Raw genomic sequence first — 25,710 nt, forward strand, 5'->3', positions numbered from 1 at the left:
GCCGCCTTTGTCAATGCCGTCTTCGCTAGATATTGCACGGCCGGAGAGTTGTTGGCTGTCTCGGTCCGCGCCATTGGTGTTACATGCTCAGGGTTGTGTTTATGCTAGGTTTGACGACGAGGGAATGCGATGGCAAACCTGTGAAGGTATTAATTAAGGTGCCCCCTTAGAAACCTTGTCTCCCGCAACGATGACACTACAACTGGTGTTCGGAGTGGGGTGAAGAAAGAACCCACCTATAGTGTCATCGGAGGATGGGAATGGCGAAACATTCATCCCTCCGGCAGCCACGGGAACCGGTTACGAAGCCCATTGGCAGAGAGAGAGCGGCTGCGGATCGGCGGGAGAGTGGCGAAAAATTGGCGAGAGAGGAGCCCGATCCTTTGCGGTCATGCGCCGATCACGCGGCATGGCCGAGGACCACCGTGTTGAGGGGAGCGCGGGGAAGTGTGGGAGTGGCTCCACAGCCAGCGGCATGTAAAGGAGTCACGAGGGGACCCTGACAGCGATCCCCGTCTCTGTGGGAGAGCGGAGGAGCCTGGGCCGGAGACCACGCATGTGGTGGGTGCCATTTTGCCCGTGGAGGGCTTGGCATGGCTGGCGGGCGCTATTTTGCGAAGAGCGCGGGAAGCGCTGGAGGGGCGGCGGAGTTAATGGCGCTGCAAGGGGATATTTTTGGCCTCCCGTGCGATGTCCGCACGAGATTTCTCCAGTGGAAGTGAGGGAAAGCCGAGACACCCTTCTGTTTCCGGGAGGCGCTGCTGGTGCTGTGGCAGACCGCGTACCCCCAGACGGGTGAGATGGCGCTCGACTCCTTGGTGGTGAAAAGACTGGTGGCGCGGGAGTCGGGGATCGTCCTGCCCTTCAGAGGAAGGCTTGGGGATCCCGTCCTTGAAGGTGGCCTGGGAAATTCAGGGCCACGAGGCCCGCCAGCAATGGCCCAAAGTGGAGGCTTGGCCGTGGCGGGAGGAGGACATGGTGGCTGTGGTGTGCGGCCTGGGGATGCACGGGAGAAGGCCCCCGCGGGTGGGTTGGCAACCGGGGAAGCCCCCTCCGCCCTGGGGTCCCACGGCCAAGTGTTTCAGGTGTGGTCAGCCGAGCCACATCGCCATAGAATGCCGGGGTGTCAGCAGGGTCCCAGCAGCGCCACCGTAGCACTCCGACCTGCCGGTAACATTTTCTCAAGCTCCATGATGTTTTCCGTGACTGCCGTGTGCAAAGTGTCAGGGGCTGGATCTGCTTAGATGCTACTGCGGATTTCAGGGATGGGCTGTGCCCTTAGGCCATTGTTTTTTTGTTCCCATTCCTCGGAATCCCAAGGAATCCAAAACCCTGCCAAGGTGGGGGGGTGACCAATGTCGAGGACCGGCTCACGTGAGCTATGTTCTGGTAAAGGCGGACTCTCCCTTGTAAGGTGGGATTCGTGGGGGTTGTGTATATTGTTTGGCTTGTGTTATCGGCTCTCGTGGGGGGGGGGGGGGGGGGGTGGGCGTCACGGTTATGCGGTCCCTGATGGGGTTCTGGCCCATGCCGCAGTTGCGCTGCGTGTTGGCGGTTTGTGGGGGGGTGCCGCGGGTTGTCCTTTTTGTTGGTGGTCCGCGGGGGGTGCCGGAGTTGCACTACGTAGTTATGGTTCGCGGGAGACGCTGCGGTTGTGCTGTATGGTCGCGGGAAGTGTTGCAACCAAGGTTTTTTTTTTGGCTAAACTTTTTTTTCGTGTTGGTGGTGTTCCTCGGGTTTGGGTTGCTCTGCCTGTCCACCGGTTGCAGTTGCAACGGCAACTGCAGTGGACAAACAGTGCACACGACGTTGAGCACATACACGAGTGTGTCGGCAGGGCGGAGGAACTGGGGAAAGGGTCATGGAAGACCCTATCTGGAAGCCCCTGGAACCTGCTAGAGGGTTCGAGAAGAAAGGCGCGACCAGGGGCGGAGCCAGGCCGCGCTGGGTAGCAATAAAGCAGCTGAGAGCGGGAGCTCACCGCTGCCGGATCTGGGAGTGGGCTCGTATCGTCGTTGCTGTCATCTTCGCTAGATATTGTGCGGCTGGATAGTTGTTGGCTGTCTCGGTCAGCACCATCGGTGTTACACGGTCAGGGTTGTGTTTAGGCTCGGCTAGACGACTAGAGAGAGCGCATTTATATTTTTGCAATCTAACCCAAAAAAAATCTTATGGATGATATTGGTCGCGAAAGCCTACGCGTTAAACTTGCTTAATTGCCTCAGCAATTCGGAGTTTTGTATCATATTTCATCACAAACACTCGAAGAGCACCCCTAAGTGGCAGCTGTCTCTGTGTGGAATAAGGTGGCCCAGCACCAGCCTGCATGTGGACATGAGTCTGTCAGTCAGGGGCGATAATTGATGTGTAATCTCAGTTTTGCAATTTCTGGATAATATTTGGAATTTCCCAAATTATGACAGTGACACCAACATGCAAAGACCTATGTGTTTTGAATGACACGATAGTATGTTTTACATCCACTCTTTAAGCAGACGGTGCATATTTTGGTTGATGTTACTGGAGTAGCCAGGGGTGCCTGTCGGATTTGAACCTTGAACCTCTGCAATAAATCGAGAATGCGCTACCAGTTGGCTTCCCTCAATCTGAGTGTAGGTATGCCAGCCAGTGTTTCTAACCAGCGCAGATGTTCCATTTAGAAGGGTGCACGTTTCACATTCCTATAGATTGGAGGGCATGACTGTTGCCGAGAAGACCCGGAGCTTCATGCAGAGCGACAGGCCAGGTAGCTTCCACACAGCATTGCAGAGCTGATGAAAAGATAATGCTGCCCGACTGATTCGGACCACCCAAACACTGTACACATACGCAGTGTAGACGTATTGTGTACACACAATGTATATACAGCTTACACACAGTCTGCACATACACTGTATACACAAACACACTAACAAAAACAATGACTGCCATTCGCCAATACGTGGTGGTGAAGTCACCATGGCGCTTGTGCCAGGCTATGTGCACGTTAAGGCCACGTGAAGTGTCGAACTCCCGCCGGCAGGAGGTCACAGGGCAGACTCAGGTGCCATGGTTCAACTGAGATGATTGGCCGATGCACCACCTGTGCCCCCTACTGTGCCAACTGTACACACACACGGTGTGCGCGCGCGCACCCCGTGTGTGTGTACACAGTTTGTATACAGGGGCCGTCCATAAATGACGTCACGCGATTTTGGACGATTTTGACCCCCCCCCCTTCGTCACACGACGTCACAAAAAGTCAGACCCCCCCCCCTCAAATATGACGTAACAAAGCTCTACCCACCCTCCCCCCCCCAAAAACATGCTTCAAATCAATTTAAACTATTGTCATTGCAGTGCGTATTTAATGTGGCACTACACTCTGATGTAGGAGAAAACATGTATTAAACAGTATATTTAATTAAGTAGAACGTAATATAGGTTTTGGGGTCAGATCGCCTTATTTATGAATGTGTCGTAACCCTCCACCACCCGACACGGCCAAACAGTAAAAAATGTTTCACGTTTTTCAAAGGACAAAATAATTCGCTTTTTAGCCCACCGGTGTGCTGAAGATAGAATCAACAGCATTTTTTTTATTTGAATACGACTTTTCGCTGATAACTACAATCAGCTTCATCGGGCAAGAATGGTGAAGCTCTCCTGTTGCTTCCGGTCGTAAATAGAGCAGCATCAGGGTGACGTCATCATTTAATTCAATTTGATCTGGTGCAATGATTTGAGGCAAAGAGGGGGAGGGTATTGTAATTATATAGATTGGTAATCATTCAATTGTTATTCATTGGTATTTTTTTCCCTTATAAGGAATTGTAATTGTATTTATATAATAATACGCTTCCAGGCCACACTAAGCCTGTAGCTGTCAGAGCGATTGAAGTTATTTCTGTTTCAATTTCAATGGATTCTCTAATTAGTCTTGGCCAGTAATAATTAATTTTACACAACACTTCAACGTTATCAAAATCAATTGAGTGTTCTTGTTGACAAGCATGCTCTGTCACTGCCGACAGTTGTGTTTGAGATAATTTAATGTTTCTTTGGTGTTCTTGTGGGGGCCGTTGGCCCCCGGGTTCCCCCCCGCCATCATCCCCTATTCCGTTTATGTTACCCCACCTCCCTAATACCCTCTAGGGTTTCGCCGGCCTTCGAACGCGACGCCCCTACCCATACGGCTTCACGCAGCGCTCCCACGCTGCAAGCATACGTGCGCATGGCATCATCAATCAAACGCCATACTCCACCTCTTTACACCGCTACGTACAGCTCTCGCACGCTGCGAGTGTGCGCCCGTCTACAGCCCTGTGCGGCACTCGCCTCCACGTCGAATAACCACGTTACCAATGCGCACCCGTATCCGACACGCAGCGAACGTACGCGCACTCACGCACACAGCTCCCCGCGGCACTCGCTCACCACTGAATACCCCCGTTGTGATCGCGTACCTGTATCATACACGTAGTGAACACACGCGCACCCACACGCGCAGCTCCGCGCAGCGCTCACGTGGCGAACCACTGTGTACACAGTACCACACACGTTCACACCTCTCAACGAGATCACAGGCCGCGATCAGCTATTAATGATTTATTGTCCGCTACCTGGAACTAGGTGTTAAATCAGTGAGTCGACAAGGCTGGCCTACGCTGATACCTTTATACCTATTCCTGATTTATCTGCTATGATTCCAATTCACCTTCTTACTCACTGTTAGGTGCTCACGGCGGTCCGTTGATCTCCTGCTCGCAGCGTACCGCGGTGCGTCTCACGGACGTCCGGGTCGCTGGGCTGGAGCTCGTGGTGTCGCCTGGTGCTGGAGTGAGACCGCGATCTCTCCCCTGCCCACCCTTTTTATCCTCCCCTCATCAAAGGGATGCGGCTCCGAGCGGGATGGCGGCCCTCAGCCTTTCCTTAACAATGGGCTCGCGCCCGCTAGCACGCGCACGGCGGTTCCGGGCGCCTGTGATATGCTAATCAATGTGCGGCGTGCGTGGCGTAAATTCTAATTAATCCTTTACCCTCCCTAACAATGGTGCCTGCGCGCTCAAGCGTAATTATCCCAACCATCCGTGACTATGTGCAAGAGCCCCTGCGGTCCCGCTACTCATGCTGTCCCGTCCCTCACCCGCTTGCCCCGTCGACACGTGGGTGGTGTGTGTGAGGGATGCGCTTCAACCGCGGTGGCCGAATGCCCCTCGCCGCGGCCATACCATCTTAAGGCCGGTCGCAGCGCCGCGGTGCAAAGTAGCGTTGGGGGAGGCCGTCCAATTCCCTGATCGCCGGAAACCGTGAGAGTTAATCCCGATAAGGGTTTCTCGGATAAAAACCGGTCAATCAGGTGAGCTCCCCTTCCAGCTCTATGGGGGGGGGGGGGGGGGGGAATGCGTGCAGGTGTGTTCATGTGAGGTGAGGTGAGGGGAACGAGGGGTTGGCTCCGTTGCTTGGTGGTGGCGAGGTCGGGGATGGGGCGCCTGCCGAACGGCTTCGTGGCGGTGGCATCACATAGCCCCCCGAGGTGCCAGTCCCCGTCACGGGTTGACTGGAGCACCTTGCTTGGGCCGCGCCCACGAGGAAACGTTGCGGGGTTCGGGGGATCCGTCCGGACCTGGTGGCTGGTCTCGGGGCGGGTGGTTCCGTCCTCTGTGGCTCCTGCGGTCCTGCGGCGGCCTCCTCCACTCCAGCGGCTCTCCCCGTCCTCCGGCACCTGTGGGCTGGGGCACAAACTCAGCAGCGGAAGGGTTTAGGGACCGTCGTCCGCGCCGTCTCCTGACTGAATCGGGGCGTCTCGGGGGCCTGGCGGGGCCCATGTAGTGTGCGAGGCCCCCCAACACGAGGGGTGCGGGTACCCCGGGATTTCGGGGCCTTCGGGCGACGGGGTTCTCTCTCGCCGGGGCCGCTTTCCATGGTTTTAAGCGGCGGACGTTGACCACCGTCTCTCGACCCCTCTCCCCGCCATAGATTAGTACCGTCCAGGGGGAGATCTGCCGTACCACGGTCCAGGGTCCCCGCCAGTAGGTCGTCAGTTTCCCCACCTGCCCGGCCCCGACGCGAGGGGTGTGTAGCCACACCTTAGCGCCGGTCAGGAATAAGGGGGGTTCCATGCGGGGTCGGGCGCCCTGTTCCTGCCGCCGATGCGCGGCTTCCCCTTGCGGGTATGCTCGGCCTCGGGCTTCTCGCAGGGTCTCCATCAGGTGTTCCACGGGGCGGCTTCCCTCCTCCGGCTGGGGGGAAGGAACGCCGAATATCAGATCTGCGGGTAAACGAGACTCACGGCCGAACATCATTAAAAACGGGGTTTGTCCCGTCGACGTGTGTACGGTGGTGGCGTAGGCGAAAAGGGCGTAGGGGAGGTGTTCATCCCAATCCCGTTGATTTGCGGCCGCCATACGTTTGAGTTTCCCCGCTAAGGTCTGATTCATGCGCTCCACCATACCATTCGCCTGGGGGTGGTACGCTGTGGTTCGGTCCTTCTGGATTCCGAACTCTCGGCACAGTGCCTGGAACAACTCGGCCTCGAACTCGCTACCCTGGTCGGTGAGGACTCGTTCTGGCATCCCGTGCTTAAGTACGTAGTGTTCCACGAATGCCCGGGCCACCACCAAGGCCGTTTTATCAGGGATAGCCACTGCCACGGGGTAGCGGGTGAAATACTCTACTGCGACTAGGATATACCGGTTGCCTCGATGGGATCGCGGGAATGGCCCCTGTAGGTCGATCCCGACCAGCTGATTCGTGCGGCTGACGCGGAACGGCCTTAGGGGTACCTGGTATTGTGCCGGTTTCGGCCCGCACTGCTGACAGGCGCGGCAGCCCTGTACCCAGGCCGCCACGTCTTGTGCCAATTTGGGCCAGAGATACTGGCGACGCAGGGTCTCTCGAGTGCGTCGTTCCCCATCGTGGCCCCCGAGTGGGTGGTCATGCACCAGCCGTAGCAGCTGGGGTCGCACCTGGGCAGGAACACAGATGCACCCCGGCTGGCCGGCCTCGGTTAACTCCCGTACCACCCCGTTCTGCACACACAACCGGCCATACAGACCGCTCCAGGGTCCTTGTAGGGCGCTCTTTTCCTCCCGCAGTGCCGCCTCCACCGCCGCCAGATCGGGATCTCGCTGCTGGGTCTGTCTCAGCTGCTCGTCGTTCAGGCCCGGGAAGGCGCAGCTGACGTCCTCCCGGATCCGTCCGATTGGGGCGGGGTGATCCGCCGGGTCCCGAGCCGTGGGTCCCACGCTTGCCGGGCGGTCGACGGGATCCTCGGTGCCACCTGTGAGGGTCTCCGTGGCGCACACTGCACTCTCTCTCGCTGGGGGGGGGTCAGTGGCCGCGGCCTCTCGGGGGTCCGTTGCCTGCCGGCAGCGTCCCCCCGTGAAACACGGGCAGGCCTCCTCCGCCCTTGTCTCGGCGTACACCGTGTGCCGCCTCGACAAGGCGTCCGCGTTTGCATGCGTCCGGCCAGCCCGATACTCGATTTGCAGGTTGTACTCCTGCAACTGCGCCAACCACCGGGCCATCTGCCTCCGCGGCTCCTTGAATGTAAGAAGAAACTGCAGAGCATAATGGTCAGTGCGTACGCGACATTTCCTGCCGTACAAATACGGCCGGAACTGCTTACATGCGAAAATCACGGCGTACAACTCTTGGCAGGTCACGCAATAGTTCAGCTCGGCCACACTCAAGGTCCGGCTGGCATACGCGATGACTCGTTCTGTCCCATCCTGTACCTGTGACAACACCGCGCCCAGCCCGCTGCTGCAGGCGTCGGTGTCCAAAATAAAATCAGTGGTAAAATCGGGGAAAGCGAGGGTGGGGGCGTGGGTGAGGTGATCTTTGAGAGTGGTGAAGGCCGTCTGGCAGGCCCCCGTCCACTGATAGGGGTGCTTAGGGGAGGTGAGTTGGGTGAGAGGGCGTGCAATCTCGCTGAATCTCTTTACAAATCGACGATAATAGGTGGCGAGCCCCAAAAATGATCTGATCTCCGTCAGATTCCTTGGCCGTGGCCACTCCACTACGGCACGTACCTTCTCCGGATCGGTACGCACGCCTGCCTTGCTGACGCGATGCCCGAGGTACCCCACCTCGCGTTGTGCGATGTAACACTTACATGGCTTGAGCTTGAGATGAGCCGCTCGCAGTCGCTGGAACACCTCTCGTAGCCTGGACCAATGCTCAGACAAAGATCTACTGAACACGATCACATCGTCCAAGTAAATCAGGCACTGTTCCCATTGCAAACCCCGCATCACCAACTCCATCAGCCGCTGGAACGTCGCGGGCGCATTGGTGATTCCGAACGGGAGTACTCGAAACTCGAATAGTCCCATCGGGGTGGTGAATGCGGTTTTCGGCCGATCCTCCTCCGCCATCTCCACCTGCCAGTACCCGGACGCGAGATCGAGGGTGGAAAAATATCGCGCTCCGGCGAGGCTGTCAAAAGTGTCGTCGATGCGGGGTATGGGGAAGGCGTCGCCGAGCGTGACTGCGTTCAGTTTACGGTAATCGACGCAGAACCGGGTTGACCCATCCTTTTTCGTTACTAGTACCACTGGGGCTGACCAGGGGCTCGCACCCAGATCAAAGAGGCAGTTGGAGACATGCTTCGTGATAACATAATTCAGGTGAGCTCCCCTTCCAGCTCTATGGGGGGGGGGGGGGGGGGGAATGCGTGCGGGTGTGTTCATGTGAGGTGAGGTGAGGAGAACGAGGGGTTGGCTCCGTTGCTTGGTGGTGGCGAGGTCGGGGATGGGGCACCTGCCGAACGGCTTCATGGCGGTGGCATCACATTCTTTTAATCTTATGCTGATATGTCCCGTCTGTCCAATATAGCATCTGTCACATAAACAATTAATCCGATATACACCATCTGTTGATAATTTAGGCAATTCGTTTTAGTGTCAGATACCAGTTTTTTTTATTTTGTTAATTGTACCAAATCTCAATTTAATGTTTTGTTTTTGCAAAACCTGGGCTTATTTGTCAGTTACTCCTGAGATGTATGGTATTTTGATTGTTTGAACAATCTTATCGCTTTCAGCAGTGTTGCTTTGCGTTCGTGATTTGGCCTTCAGTGCTTTGTTCATTTGAGCATTATTGTATCCATTCTGTCTTAGTGCTTCTTTAACATGTTTCATCTCTCTCACTAGACTCTCACCATCTGACACTGTTTTAGCCCGATGTATGAGTGTTTTGACAAGAGAGGATTTTTGAGCTGGGTGATGATGTGAATCTGCATTCAGAAATGCATCAGTGTGCGTTTGCTTTCGGTAAACGCTGTGTGTTATTTTGCCATTAAGACCATGTCCCAGCAAAATATCTAGGAACGGGAGTCTGTTATTTACCTCAATTTCCATGGTGAACTGGATAGCCGGGTTTTGTGCATTGAGATGATTTAGAAAATCATTAAATGCATCTTTACCATGTGGCCAGACAACTAAAGTGTCATCAACATATCTAAACCAACAGGATGGTTTTAATGTACTCGAGGCAAATGCTCTTGTGTCAAAGTTCTCCATATACAGATTGGCTATAAATAACGCGATCTGACACAAAAACCTATATTATGAATAATATTGGTCGCGGAAGCCTGCTACGTGTTAAATTAAGTAGAACGTGTTGTCTATATTTAAGTTCCGCATTTTGATGTGACGTCACATTTATCTCCCCCATCGTCACACTTCGTCACAAATGTCTGACCATCCCCTCCCCATTTGCGTGACGTATTTATGGACGGCCCCACACACACTGAGTACACAGTTTGTACACACAATGTTCACGTTGTTGAGCTCACGCACACAAAGGGTCAATGTTCAATAGAGGGATCAATGGAATAGGAATCTTAATTAACTTAAACTCTAACGCCGCTTTCTGACGTCACCACTGCATTACCTCATCAGCGTGAGGGGGAGGTGAACCCCGCTAGTGACGTCATGTCACCTGCTTCCGCGTGACGTCACGAGACACCAGGAAGCTGCCGATCCGCGCGCGCGCTCACTGAGATCCGAGGTGAGAAGTTCACATCGTGGTGGTTGTTGTTGTTGTGGTTGTTGTTGTTTACCCAGGTAGAGCCTCGCTCCGTCTCTCTCGTAGGGATATCAATTGAGTAGCAGCGAGTATTGAATCGATGTCCAGGTTGGAACATTACAACGCGGGGCCTAGCCATGCGGGGCCTTGCCTCCTGCCCTCGCCTGATTGCATTTGCTTTAATTCTCTGCTTAAGTTTAATTTGTTGAAAATCTGGCTCACTACTTTGAAACTTTGTTTCTTTTAAGTATTTCGTTTTTTTTATTATCCTACCAGGCCAAGCCCACTTCAGCTGCTATACCGCTCTTGTTTTCAGAAGCTACCAGTCCAGAACAAAGTGGCTTATTAACGTGTGGAAATGTCTGTCTGTCAAATACTCTAAACGCGTGGTGATGTTGACTCTAAATGTGGAGGGGAAAACCCTGAGGATCCGGAGGAAAATCCACGCGACCACGGGGGGAGAGAGAGATAAGCAAACTCAAAATATACAGGAGGGGTCGCGATCGAACCCACCACCTCCTGTAAACCAGGAGAGGCAGTTACCATCTCCCAGCCACCATGGTACACACTCGAGTACATGACCACAATGAGTCTCAGCACTCTAATTCAGGAGCGTTCTGCCGAGTTGGTTTTGCTGATGCACCCTTTAGACCGATGAACAACTATTTTTTATGATAATTGGTTTTTTACCCTTTTATCTGGCAACATAACTGACACCTCGTAAAAAAAGGTGTCAGTTTTGTTGCCAGATAAAAGGGTAAAAAATACAATTATATTTTTTAATGGCAAATGAGATTCAAATGGTGTAAACTATTTTTATATTACCAATCAAGGCTCACAGAGCTGTTAGATATTTTGTCAGAAGCCACCTGGCCATAGATGATAGCTCAACGAAATGGCTTTTCACGTGGAAGATTGTAGCAGCCAAATAATATAAATGCATGTTACTAAATGTGGAGGGGAAAATCGAAGGACCCGGAGAAAAATAATCCGAGTGAGCGAGTGTACTCATTTGTGTGAGCGTACTCCGTGAGCGTACTCTGCGTGCGTGAGTTCGATTCCAACCCTGACGTATTTATAATTGCAGTTTACATTTTTTATTTTTTCTCTCTCTCCCCGTAGTGGCATTGATTTTTCTCCACATTTAGAAACATGCATTTTGAGAATTTTGCTGCAAAACATTTCCATATTATAAGCCACTAAGTTGAGCTATCATTTGTGTCCAGGTCGATTCTGTTAAAGCTATGCAGCTCAGTGGGCCTCACCTGTTAAAATAGTAATAATGTACTGTGTTTGAGGGTTTTCCAATTAAAATTTTTATTTAGCAGTTAAAGATTATTTTTCAGGAGGGTCCTGCATTGGACTGTTTGACCACCACTAAATATGTTTTGAGTTTAGGTTTGGGAGAAAAACGGAAAACCCAGTGGAACACCAATGCCGACGGTGACGGCCGACGCCAGGATAGCGGCCACGGGCTCGAAGCGAGGGCAACCCGGCTCTTGTCCCAAGAAAGGAATCCGCTCCCCGCTGCCCTCCACGGTGGCGCATCGCCGGCGGGGCTGCACGCTGAGCCCCAACTTTTCCAGAAGATCGGTACCTGCAATACACTCGTGGCATAACACGCTCGACACGTATAACTCCTGGTTACACACCTGGTGTCCGAGGCGACCCTTAAGGGTGACCCTCCCCAGCAGTCCCATCCCACTTCCACTTGCAGTGTGCAGCGCACGATCCGGGGCCTGTAGGCGGCCCACTTCAACCCCGACCACGCTGCAGTGTGTTGCACTCACGAGTGACGTTACCGCCCCACGTGTCCAGCAGAATCTGGGTACGCCGCCTGTTCACCTGCCCTTCCACGAGCGACGTGGCCCCCATTATTCCTGCCACCAGCTCCCGCAGCCAGTCACCCGCAGTCGCCGCATTCTGGGGTGTTGTTGTCGGCATCTGCGTGGGGGTCACTCGCTCACCATTATCACGACAGTTTATTTGTGTTGGGACCACGTCGATTGCACCCCTCTGTGGTCCCCTCTTTAGGGAGGCCTTGGTGTTTAACCCTGGTGCTTCTCTCGCACGGGCGATCTGGGGACTGTTTCTCACGAGATGCCCCCATTTGTCGGATAGATAGCACGCACGGGGAAGGGCGGTGGCTCCATAGGAGGCCCCTTGTCCACTCCCCCTTACCCTCCAAGTGCTCATTTGTTCGAGTTCTGCCTCCTATTGAGATACTCGCCTGGTTAGCCCCCCGACCGTGGAGCGCAGCCCTCCCACCTCGGACTGGACTATCTCTGCTGTGGACTGCGGCTTGGTCACATTGAGGTGTACTTGGGTTACCTTCCCGCATTCTTGGGTTACCTCCTCACGTACTTGGGTCGCATGGCCTGTGATATCTCCTATGCCGGTCTGTATCCCTACCACCCATCCTGGGGTTGTCTCACGGGGTCCCGGAGGCTCCCTCGTCCCCCCCCCCTCATCTCCTCCTCTGGAAGAAGACTTGCAATGGTTCTATCCCGTCCCAGCCGTCGGAATTCCGCACGATCGCGAGCAAATCTCTCACACACACATGTGCGCGTGCTCGGCAAGGGTGTTAAATGGGGGATATGGGCAGTTCGCATCTGGCTGCCACCCCGTTGTGCTTGTCAGATAATGCTGAACTTTCTCGGTGGCGAGGTCATCGATGATCTCGGCAGTGTATCCCAGGCGTGCGCTCTGTGTTAGCAAGCGTGATTTATTTTCATGCGTGCTCACTGAGATCCGAAGTGAGAAGTTCACATCGTTGTCGTAGTGGTAGTTGTTGTTTACCCAGGTAGAACCTCGCTCCTTCTCTGTCTTGTAGGGAGGCCGCTTTGGATTGCACCACTTTTCGATTTCACATTAACATGCTAATTTATTACATTATCATCACTTGCCCCGGCCACTTCTTTATGACCCTTGGGCTACACCCATTTCAAACCTTTTAAAACAGTCTGCCTCAGCAGCAGACCATGAATTTTCTATCAGAGTGTTTTTGTTTGCATTCTGACCACAAGTATTGTGGTTAATGCACACATGATTGCTTGTAAAAGGTTTCAGTTTGGTGTTTTAACATCTTAACACCAGTTTTGTTGCCAGAAAAACGGGGAAAACCTGTTCTCATATTTTGGTACTGGCAAAGGTCCCATGATGAAATATTGCAGTATATTAGAGGTGAGCCTTGCGTGTGCAGAGAGGACAGTAAGGAGCCGGAAGTGAATGAATTTTGTGGCAAAAATGCAGGCCTGATAATATGTAAGGATAATGTGGTAAATGAGAAAAAATATAGCAGCAGCGGGGTGTTGGAGTGTGCAGGTGTTACAGGTGTTGAAGGTGAACAGGTAAGCTAAAAATTGCGTGAAAACATAATAACTTACCCTTGAGTACACATGGAAAATTTGGGGTGTGTAGGTTTCATAGTGTTGGCGCAATTTGGTTCTCAAAAAAACACAGGAAGTCTGCTTTATTTATATACATTTATACTCATCTTGGAATGTTTTGTATACGGTTTCTCGACGTTTATTTCAATAATTTAGTTTATTGGGAATACAGTACAGTACTTATTTAAATTGTGATGTATATTTTATATGCCGTTTACCTAACCCCATTATTTAGGTCAGGCTTAAATGTTAAATATCGGCATTTTAGCTTTCGCACGGCACTTTCCAAGAATGTTACCTCCGCGCTATTCAAGGGGCTGCTGTATTTTCTGTCCATCAGCTATAGCACAGGAGTACGGATTTTCAGCAGAAACTAGATCTCTGCTTTCTTGGTGTAATTACGGCCTATAGTACCATAAAGAGGCTTGGGGTTTTGGATTATTTTTTGTTTTAGATATCTCTGCCTCTGCTCACATTCGTTGAGGATTTTTATGATTTTAGGCAGGCCCGTCTAAAGCTGTGTGACCAGGAGTCGTATCCCTTTCCTGTTCAACATGGCTTGTGGCCGAAATTCCCTCTGGCCCCATGCATTACATTACGTAGCATTTTCAAATAATGATGTGTTTTTAGAAGCTCACAATGGCCCTATAAAAAATTGCATTTCATACAGTAACAATGATATGCTAATCGATGCCTGGCTGAAGTCAAGGGATTGTCCCCTGCTGGTCAACTTTGTTACGCATGTTGATGATATGGTCATGGCTACTCAATGATATTGAGTTGGAGAATCTTGTTCTGTACCTGGAGAATTCCATAATGGGGCCTTGCATATGTTCTACAAAAAGATCACCTCCCTGGGAAAATCTTGACCAAAAGCTTTCGTAACTGCAGGAATTCATATTCTTTGGGTCTTTCGGTTAAGTGACGTGACTTTAACGAAAGACCCAAAGAACACCTCCCTGGGAATTTAATGTCATACAACACTGCACCTGCTCAGCTCTCCATGAATAATCAGGTCGTTCTACACGTGGTGTAGGAGCTCCTATACCTGGTTAATGTGTTCACGACCAGCTCTGGTTTGGCATCCAAAGTCTCACTTCAAATTAGTCTAGCAGCATTCTTTCATTAGGCTCTGTAACACTATGTGGAAGCTGCCTGGACTTTTTTACATACAAAGCTGTGAGTGTCCATCGCCAAGGTCTAGTCCATTGCAAATGTCTAGTCCATTGCAAAGGTCTCGTCAAAAAAACAGGCAATAGTCTCCATTATAGACTGCCAGTACGCTCACCGAGGTTAAGAACCAGGCTACAGTCTACATTAGTTGTTTTTTTTCTTCTATTCACTTTATTTGTATTATTATTTTATATCTACGTGACTTTACCGAAATAACCAAAGAATATGAATTCCCGCTATCACAAAAGTTTTAAGTCAAGATTTTCCCACGGAGGTGATCTTTTTGTAGAACATATGCAAGGCCCCATTTCGTCATGGAATTCAACAGGTACAGAACAAGATTTTATAATAATGGAAACAGTCAGGAAATTAACACTGCACATATGCAGCTGAAGTTAGATCTGTTCATCCTTGCGTTCAAGCTCATCTGAGCCTGGCTTCACACCTCTAAGTTGCAAATGAACATTAATTTATACATTTCTGCATAATACAAATAATAATTTTTCAACAGCCTTTGCTATGTTAGCTAATTTTTCTTAAATAAATATTCCTGTCGTAGCTAGACAACCGAAATTGTGTGCTTGGAGTTTTTGGTAAGCATTCCTTTTGAAGACACGAGGGTATCCAGGCATATTTATGACCATTGGCCCTCTCATTGTGTGCCTTAACAGCCCGGGTGATGAATTGGGGAATTATTTTCACTATATCATGAAAATATGAATAAGTATAGATGTGTATGTCATGTGTGACTGTGTATATGCATTCCTCTGTGCCTTGATACTGACGTAGATGGTGTGGATATGTTTTTCTGTCTGCAACTGATGCTTCCTCTGACTCTTCCTCTGCAGAATTGGTCTGATGGAGCAAAGGGACTCGGCGCAGCTCGGTACAAGAAGGAAACAATGCGACCAGTATGCAGACAGCACGGATCGTACTGGAAGTTTGACACAGCACCAGAGAACTCACACAGGAGAGAAACCATTCAAGTGCACTGTGTGTAACAAGGCATATGCACAGTCATCAACTCTTCAGATCCACCAGAGAACACACACGGAAGAGAAACCTTTCAAGTGCAGTTTGTGTGTAAAGGTATTTTTAGGTTCATCTCCTCTGAAACGACACCAGAAAACACACAGGGGAGAGAAACCCTTCAGGTGCCTTTTGTGCGATAAAGCATTTGCAAAGTCATCATATCTTCAAACACACCAAAGAACACACACGGGAGAGAACCCCTTCAAGTGCATTGTGTGTGAAAAGGCATTTGCAAAGTCAAAACTTCTCTAGAGACACCAGAGAACACACACAGGAGAGAAACCCTTCAAGTGCACTGTGTGTGAGAAGGCATTTACAGAGTCATCACTTCTTAAAATACACCAGACAACGCACACCGGAGAGAACCCCTTGAAGTGCACTGTGTGTGAGAAGGCATTTTCAACGTTGTCACATCTGAAAACACACCAGAGAATGCACACAGGAGAGATCCCCTTCAAGTGCACTGTGTGTGGAAGTGCATTTGCATGGTCATCAGATCTTAAAATACACCAGAGAATGCACACAGGAGAGAAACCCTTCAAGTGCACTGTGTGTGAGAATGCATTTGCACAGTCATCAAATATTAAAATACACCAGAGAATGCACACAGGAGAGAAACCCTTCAAGTGCAGTGTGTGTGAGAAGGCATTTGCAACGTTATCAAATCTTAAGCGCCACCAGAGAGCACACACAGAAGATAAACCCTTCAAGTGCACTGTGTGTGAGAAGGCATTTGCAACGTTATCAAATCTTCAGAGCCACCAGAGAACGCACACGGGAGCTAAACCCTTCAAGTGCACTCTGTGTGAGAAGACATTTGCACGGTCATCACATCTTCACGACCACGAAAGAACACACACAGGACAGAAACCCTTCAGGTGCACTATGTGTGAGAAGGCATTTGCACAGTCATCACATCTTCAGAGCCACCAGAGAACACACACAGGAGAGAAACCCTTCAGGTGCACTGTGTGTGAGAAGGCATTTGCAACGTTATCAAATCTTCAGAGCCACCAGAGGACGCACACGGGAGCTAAACCCTTCAAGTGCACTCTGTGCAGGAAGGCATTTGCAACGTTATCAAAGCTTCAAAGACACCAGAGAACACACAGGCATCAGATGATCCTCAAGGAGCGGAGTCTGAAATCGGCTTGTGTAAATCCAAGTGCTGCAATGAGCCCATCCCTGCTGAAAAAAGAACCAGAATTTAATTCTAGCTTGGACGCAATAAAATGTGTCAAGGTGGATTTTGAAGAGGTGAAATGTGAAGAAGTGATGGTGAAGAGCGAAGAAGCGATGGTAAAATGTGAAGATGAAGATTCAACTCCAAAATCGGACCTTCACATCGATGGAGGCAACGTGAAGCAGGAGGAGAATTCTGACTGTGAGGCAGAGCGAGGCAACTCCCAGGAGTTTGTGGACGTGGAGGTGTGGGTGGACTTCTTAGACAATACTAAGTCAAATGGAGACCGGGTAGATGTGTAAGCTTGAGACAATGAAGCTCCAAAAGATGCACCTTTGTCACAGGCCTTTAATTAAAATAACGTTAAGTTGCACACTCAATTCCTAGGTTCAACCTGCAGAGTAAGAGCAGCCAGTATTTGCGGACCTGTGGGTTGGGTAGATCTCTAACCAGGAGCCAGAGCCAATAAGCTCCGAAGCATTCTCTATGTTATACTATGGTATAATAATTTTAGCATTTGTATGGTGCTTGCTTAATCGCCTCAGCAACTCAGTCATCTCGTCACAAACACTCGAAGAACATGTTGTATATATGCCTTTTCCATAAAATTATATCGAGTGATCTTTTTCTATTTTGTAATAATTTTGATTGGGATGCAGAGCTGTGGCATGGAAAAGGTGAGTCTCCCCCCTGCCTTGCCACGCAAAAGACAGCTGGAGGATAATTACTCACAAGCCTGCTGGGGAAGTCATAAAATGTAATTTAAAAAATGGCAAACCCAAGGGGGGGGGGCTAATGAGATTCTTCGAGAAATCCCCAGTTGACTTCAAGAGAAGATCGCCATAAAGGAAAAACCCCACAATAAAACAAAAGACGAAAACAGCAGGGGTCATGAACCTCCCTTGGACAGCGAAATTCACCCAAGGGCAGTTAATCATTACGAGTTAACTGGGGTTTTTAAAAATACAACAGTAAGGTTTTAAGCTTAGCTATATCTTCAACCTCAGGATATCAAAATATAACTTGAGAATAAGAAGCACGGATCCCTGGCAATACAGACTGGGAACAAATGTTAATTAAACCCTCATAATATCCTTGGTAACAACTATGGTATACCACGAATCTTGGTTAAGCAAGAACAAAGTAATTATGAAAGTATTAGACTTAGGGTCATTCAGAAGAGAATGCGAAATATGTCATTCACACACGACCAAAATATGTATTCCACGGGATCAGAGCCTCGCCCAACCACCTTTGTCTTCCAGTCGTTAACACAGTACATGGTCAGTTTAACACGTAGGCTTTCGCGACCAATATTAGTCAAATGTGTCGTAACCCTCCACCACCCGACGCTGCCAAACAGTAAAAAAATGTGTCGCGTTTACCAAGACAAATAGTTCACTACTTTAGCCCACCAGTGTGTTGACGAGTGATTCAACATCATTTAAAAGTTTGAGTACGTTTCGCTGGTAATTACATCCAGCATCATCGGGCAATTTGCCAGAATGATGAGGCCCTCCACTCGCTCCCGGTCTTAAATAGAGCAACAGGGTGTCGTAATCTTTTAGCTAAATTTGGTGCAGTGATTCGAGACGGGGAGGGAATGGTAATTATATAATTGACTAGCTTTACTACCTGGCCTCGCCCGGGACTTGGATTCACCACGCCTGGCCGCCTTTGTCTCCACAGTGGCGATGTTCACACACCACACCAGTTACTCGTTTGAGGCTGAGTCGACCTAGGGGAGACCCAGGACCGGTTCAAATAATCGTCACCGGTAGTGGCCTTGAGCAGGAATCGAACTCTGGTCGCCGGGTTCGTAGCGCAGCGCGCGAATCGCTACGCAGTCGCTGCCCCCTCCCCCCACACAGGATAAAGACAAATATCCCCCGTGTAGCCTGTGAAACTGTAGGGGTCAAGTGCTGTTAACGAGCACCTATGAAGACCGGCACGGCACACGAGGTGGTGGGTGGCCAGCACCACCCCCGGCCACCTTTGTCTCTCCAGTGGCAATGTTCACACACCACAGCAGTTACTCGTTTGAGGCTGAGTCAACCTAGAGGAGGCCCAGGATCGGTAGAAATAATCATCACCGGTGGTGGCCGTGAGGGGGAATCGAACTCGGGTCGCCGGGTTCGTAGCACAGCGCACTAACCATTACACTACAATGCGTTACGCTTCCACATGCGCGGGTCACATGACAGATTTGACGTCACAGCTCACCGTGCAAAGAATATTTGCTCCCCCCCCCCCCCCAAAAAAAAGTTTCTTTTTATTATTTTTGGATGGTGTACAGTCTGGAAATTATCCACATGGCAAGTTTGTTGCATGTCGGGAAGTACGCTAAACATTTTGAACAGACACATAATCACAACTTTGCCTTTTATGTGTAACTAGCGGTAAGTACCCGGCGTTGCTCGGGCGAAAAAGACAGACACACACATGGACTTACACACAGAGATCGACCCACACATATAGAAACACATCGACTTAGACGCACACATACACATATGGTTAAACCCAGGATAGATCGTTAGTAGGCCAGCCAAAATGTTCTTAACCGGCGAAGATGTTCCATTAGGGGGGTGCATGCCTCGCAAGCGTAGAGAAGGGAGGGAATTACCGTGGCCGAGAAGACCTGGAGCTTCATGCGCAGCGAGAGATCAGGTAGCTTCCACACAGCGTAACGCAGCCGATGAAAATGGAATAGCGCTCGACTGATTTGGAGTGAGACCTCTGCTGTTAAACCGGAACCGGTCATGAGCACACTGGCCAGGTATGGGAATCTCTCCGATCTCTCCATAGCAGTGAACAGCAATCACCAGAGCATGGGCATACATAACATGGTTGAGCAATAGGGAGGCATCCCTTGACCGCACACGGGATTCGATCAGCCTCCCATTGTATCTGTAGTGACATAAGAAGGGAGGGGCTGCTGTAGGCTCTGGGTTCCCAGGTGGGTCCAGACGCGTAAGCCTCTGGGCGCCAGGCACTGGGTTCCCAGGGGGTCCAGACGCTTTTAAGCCTTTGGGCGCCAGGCGTTGGGTTCCCAGGCGCTTAAGCCTTTTTGGCGCCGCCAACGGGGGGGGGGGGGGCTGTGTGTGCTCTGTGGGATGTCTGGTGGCGCACACGTCCCCACCCCTCGTCGGACCAGGCATAAAAGGAGAGCTCCCTGGACGATCGGGGCCCAGTTGTAACTCAAGACGCAAGACCCACGACCAGCCATCTGAAGACCCTGGGATGCTGTGAGAGCCAGCGCTGGGACTCTGGAACTCCCGACGCTACGACCTTGTGAGGGCGAGCGTAGCCAGAGTAGAGTATCTAGAGTATCTAGGCTGCGTAGCTAGGCTGTGTACCTAGGCTGTAACAGAGTATCAGGACTGTTGGAGTGTTGTATTGTAATAAAGAAGTTACATCTACAAGTGTCTCCGGAATCCGTTACATTTGGCGTCAGAGGTGGCAATGGAGACAAGAAGTAAGCCACGTACCTTCAGTCCTGACGGCGATGTTGAGGAGCAAGCGGCGACGGGGCAGCCAACTCGGGCCGACAACGACGCCGCACCGCCGGCTGAGCAGGCGTCCACCACACCTGCCGATCCTCCTCCAGCGTCGGGAGCAGCAATGGAGAAAACGCTGCTTCGCCTCACCGAGCTGCTCCACGCCACCGTCTCCATCCTTGACGACATGCGTCGCATGTCGTCAAGGATGGAGACGGCCGCGCCATCCCGCCGGCTCCAACACAAACACATCCGGGTGTGTCGTCACTTCTGCGGGGGGAGCAGTGGCCGCTGGGAGCGACGTCACTTCCGGGCCCAGCGTGGGCCATCCCGATGACGCCGCGTCATCAGCGCTGCGTCCCTCACCGCCGGGTGACAGCTGTTGGCAACCTAGCAACGCCGCGTCATCAGCGCTGCGTCCCTCACCGCCGGGTGACAGCTGTTTGCAACCGCCGGGTGACAGCGCTGCGAACGCGCAGCCAGCTTCAGCCGGGTTGCCAGGCAACGGAAGCTTGGCTCACGTCCAGCAACGTCTGCCGGCACTCAAGGCATTTTCTTCAGAGGGGGGTGAGTGGGCAGCGTTCGAACGCCGGTTCGTCTCTCTTATAGAGACGTCCGGCTGGTCGGAGTATGAAGCGCTCCAGGGCCTCCCGGCCATGCTCGACGACGACTCCCTCGCAGCACTCCTTGCTGTGCCACGCGCGAATCGTGCCACGCTCACGGATGCCCTTCATCAGATGCGGCTGATTTATGGACCCCCATCCGAAGCACGTCACCGCTTCGATGCGAGGAGGAAGAAGGCCTCCGAGTCGGCGATGGGGTACCGCAGCGCGCTGCTGGCCATGGCGAAGGTTGCCTACCCTCGCATAGATGAAGACGCTGTGGAGTCACTCGTGCTGCAGAAGCTCATGAGCTTGGCCCGCCAGCTTCGAGTTGCCATGCCGACAGCCGACGACGACGACGACTTCACGTCGCTACGTGCTGCCAGGTGCATCCAAGCACACCTACATTGCGATGAGGACACGACCATCGCCGCCTGCGCAGGCCCACCTGATGCACAAGCCTATGACGTGCATTCGGGGCCTCATCAGGCCTTCGCAGCAACAGAAAATCGCGGATCGTCCAACTGGCGATCCCAGCGAGATCACCACCAGCGGGACCGGCCAACCTCGCGCCAGGACGGAGCGTCCATCGTCTGCCACAACTGTGGCCTTCGGGGCCATGTGGCGTCCGGCTGCCGGGTCCCCCGACGCCGGACTTCAGGACCTCCGGCGCCTCGGCCACCACCTTATCCTCGGCATACCCAGGCGAGTCACGACACCTCGCACTCTCGGCCCCCACTTACAACAAGCACGCACCCTCACACCACACAGGGGGGTCATGCTTCGGAGGAGGGGGATTCGGGCCCATCATTGAACAACCGGGCGCTCGGACCGGGTCAATGGTCCGTGTTGGCCCATAGGGTCGTTGCCGCTGCGGCAGGGTCCTCTGCCGTAGTGGATTCCATCGAGGGCGTTGATGTTCGTATGTTGATCGATACGGGTGCGTCGGCGACCATCATTTCAGACATAATTTATAACATTTTGCCCGATACATGCCGTCCCTTGCAGCCAGTTGATGTGCCATGCTATGCCGCAAATGGGGGTTTGTTGGGCATCACCGGACGGATCAATGCTCAGATCCGCATTGCTGACGTCCAATTAGTTGAGCCCATTTTGGTCTCATCAACCCTCGACGTTCCGTGCCTCCTCGGAACAGATTTCTTGGGGAAGATGCCCATTAAAATTCTCATTAACAAAGGGTGTATTGAGCTCCCCTCCGGCCGACGCATGGCCTTCCTACCCACACCCACTCGGTTGCACTCCGCATCTACGACGGTGCAGGCGTTGGCGGCGTGCACAATTCACATTCCTCCTGGCTCTCAGATGTTAGTTCCCCTCCGGTTTCGTAAACCCCTTGATTACGACGCGTTCATGGGGGGTGCTGTGATCGGGCCTTCGCGTTCAGCTGAGCGGGTGCCGGACCTCGTGTGTGCACAAACGCTCGTGCGAAGCGACCACGACCCCTTTATCCAGGTCCTTAACGCGGGATTGGAAACGGCCGTTATCTGTCAGGGAATGGTGCTTGCTCACGCGACGCCAGCCCCGCCAGAAGATGTGATCGTGGGTCACGTAGGGGGCGAGTTCTCTTCCGTTGCCAAGCCAGGTCCTGACACAGGATGGCTCGACGCGCTTTGCTCCACTTCTGCCGATTTGTCACCATTACAGCATGCTAAATTACGCACGCTGCTGAGCGATTTCGCCGACGTTTTCAGTCAAAGCAAATTCGACATTGGCTGCACTAAATTGCTAAGCCACCACATCGACACGGGTGATGCCGCTCCAATTCGTCAAAACCCATTCCGGTTGAGCCCGGCCGAAAAGGAACATGTACGGGTGGCCGTCAACGATATGTTGGCGGCCGATGTCATTGCGCCATCAAATAGCCCATGGGGGGCACCGATCGTTCTTGTTAAGAAGCACGACGGGAGCCTCCGCTTTTGTGTTGACTTCAGGAAACTTAATAAGATTTCTGTGGCCGACGCCTACCCGCTTCCCAGGATGGACGAGTCGCTCGATGCCTTAGCAGGTGCGCATTACTTCTCCACCTTGGATCTCCTCTCGGGGTTTTGGCAGCTACCCCTTGATGACGCATCCAAACCAAAGACGGCCTTTCGCACGCCGCAGGGACTGTTCCAATTCAACAGACTTCCCATGGGTCTTCACTCGGCCCCGGCGACGTTCCAGCGCCTGATGGAGCTGGTCCTCGCTGGGCTCCAGTGGGATTCTTGTCTAATCTACCTCGACGATGTAATCGTGTTCAGCAAAACTTTTGATGAACACCTCACGCGATTGAAGGCAGTTTTCCTTAAAATGCGAGCGGCTAACCTCAAATTCAAACCGCAAAAGTGCCACCTCATGAGGGATTCGGTTCGTTATTTGGGCCATATTGTCAGCCGCTCGGGAATTGCCACGGACCCCGAAAAGACAAATTGCGTGCGCTCATGGCCAACTTCTACCTCTGCTGGGGAGGTGCGGAGTTTTATCGGCTTCGCCTCATATTATCGACGATTTGTTGCGGGATTCGCATCCATCGCGAAGCCCCTCCACGCATTAACGGCCAAAGGGGTCAAATTCCGCTGGGGAGAGTTAGAACAGGCATCTTTCAATGCCGTCCGAAAAGCACTGGTCGATGCTCCTACCCTGTCTTATCCAGATTTTACCACTCCGTTCATTCTGGATACAGACGCCAGCAACACCGGAATTGGAGGGGTGCTGTCGCAAATTGTCAATGGAGTGGAGCGCGTCGTCGCCTATGGCAGCAGGGTGCTGTCGCCCGCGGAGCAACGTTACTGCGTGACGCGCCGCGAATTGCTTGCTATCGTTTTTTTCATAAAGCAGTACAGGCCATACGTGTATGGCAGGCATTTCACAGTACGCTCCGACCACGCGGCGCTACAATACGCCTTGCGAGTGGACCAACCATCTGGACAGCTCTCGCGTTGGCTCCAGATCCTCCAGGACTTTGCGTTCACTGTTATTTACCGCAAGGGGATTCAACACGGGAACGCCGACGGGTTGTCGCGACTGCCGAACAATGGGCGCTGTGCTTGTTTTTTGGGTGCGGGGCGTTGTAGGCAGCCTGACGGAGTACCGCCCCCATCCCTTGCGGCCGCGGCCGGGGATGGGGTCGGGGACCACGGGGCTCCCTCCACGCAAGTTCCGCAGGACGCATTGCTGGGCCTCGGGTTGGACGACTGGGGACGTCTTCAGATGGAAGACGTCTCCCTCCTCAAATTGAGACGCAGCGCTAGGGATGCCGAGGGTCACAGGGGGCAGGGGGACCCCGTATCATATGTCATCCGGGAAGGCGTCCTCATGCATTGGGATGGGGGGTCCCAATCCCACACATTGGTGGTGCCCACCTCCCTGCGGGGGCGACTTGTGTGGGAAACCCACAGTCGCCTCTTGCACTTGGGTGTTCAGAAAACACTAGCTAAAATCCAATTGGAATTTTTCTGGCCGGGCATGGCAAACGATGTGGCTGACCTTGTGCAAGGTTGCACAGAATGTGCACGGTGGAAACCACCTGCTAGGCCGTCCTGCCCGCCGCTCCAATCCATTAAAGTTTCCCGGGTCAATGAGATCGTCGCATTGGATATTTTGGGTCCGTTTCCCGCTACTCCTCGGGGTAGTAAGTACCTTTTGGTTGGGGTCGAATATTTTACCCGATGGGCCATGGCCTGGCCACTCCCCAACCAGTCTGCAGCAGCCATTACGGAGGCCTTTTTGCAGGGCTACGTCCTGGACAAGGGTGCTCCCGAACGCCTGCTGACCGACCAAGGGAAAAATTTCTCTTCCACGCTGTTGCGGGATGTGTGCAACCTGCTAGGGACACACAAAATTCGCACCTCGCCATATCACCCCCAGACTGATGGTATGGTCGAGCGATTACATAGGACACTTACCTCCATGCTAAGCCACCAGGTGTCTGAGTCACAGACTGATTGGGATCTCCACATACCTGGTGTCTTGGCCGCCTATAGAATGGCGCCCCATGCTGCCACGGGGTACTCGCCATTCTATCTTATGTATGGTAGGGAGGTTTGCCCCCCAATCGACGTACAATTGCAGATTAAACAGCCCGCACCTAAGGCTAAGATTGCCGACCACATCCGTGCTAATGTGCGTCGTCTCATGGATGCCCGGGAGGCTGCTCAAAATAACTCAGAAGCCCGTCAGCTTGCCAACGAGCGGTTGCGGAATCTTCGCACATCCCGCCACGTTTGGGTGGAAGGGGACCGCGCCTGGCTCCACTGCCCGCAGGTACCATTGGCTACTTCCTCAAAACTGCTTAAGCCTTGGAGAGGCCCGGTTGTTATTATTCGCGTTCTCCGCCCGCAGTGTGTCAGGATCCAGCATGGCAAGCGACGTTGGTTCGTGCACCCGTCACGTCTAAAACCTTACATTCAACCCTACACACCTCCTTCACTTCTCCGGGGCCGAGAGCGCGACATGTCTGACGAGCCGCGCCGCGATGATGCTGCTTCTAACTCTCGGGCAGGTCCCGCTGTCCCGCCCTTAGGTGCCTTGGGAATGAAATCCGCCTCGGCCGACCAAGCGGGAACAAGCTTGCCCGCGGGATCAGCGACCCAGGACACAAGCGCAACAGCGGGTCGTCGGTCCCCTCCTGCCTCCGTCGCGACCGATGGACCTGCCACTCGAACTCGCTCAAAACTCAAACGATTTTCATGACCCCCGCCCACGAACTCTCGTCCCAACGCGACGCCACTCACCTTGCCATCATGTATAGTGGGCGATTGGGGCGTGCGTTCATCCTGCATATATGTGTTTATACAGTGTTGTTCTGCATCGGTGACCAC

The 25,710-nt window shown here is 52.5% G+C and overlaps 1 protein-coding gene and 1 pseudogene across 1 annotated transcript in view; both read left to right on the plus strand.

Annotated features, from left to right (window-relative positions):
- The first annotated feature begins 1,511 nt into the window (after positions 1–1,511).
- The window catches only part of LOC133361624 (zinc finger protein 664-like), a 346,361-nt gene continuing 322,162 nt past the window's right edge, over positions 1,512–25,710 (plus strand). Inside the window, exon 1 of the mRNA XM_061580603.1 lies at positions 1,512–2,746. The gene's annotated coding sequence lies outside the window, so the exon portion shown is untranslated. The remainder of the gene's footprint in view (positions 2,747–25,710) is intronic.
- LOC133361600 (zinc finger protein ZFP2-like) lies at positions 9,888–18,548 on the plus strand (annotated as a pseudogene).

Source organism: Lethenteron reissneri, unplaced genomic scaffold (assembly GCF_015708825.2).
Source record: "Lethenteron reissneri isolate LAM-NWPU_2019-01 unplaced genomic scaffold, ASM1570882v1 scaffold_115, whole genome shotgun sequence".
In the NCBI taxonomy this organism is placed as follows: Eukaryota; Metazoa; Chordata; class Hyperoartia; order Petromyzontiformes; family Petromyzontidae; genus Lethenteron; species Lethenteron reissneri.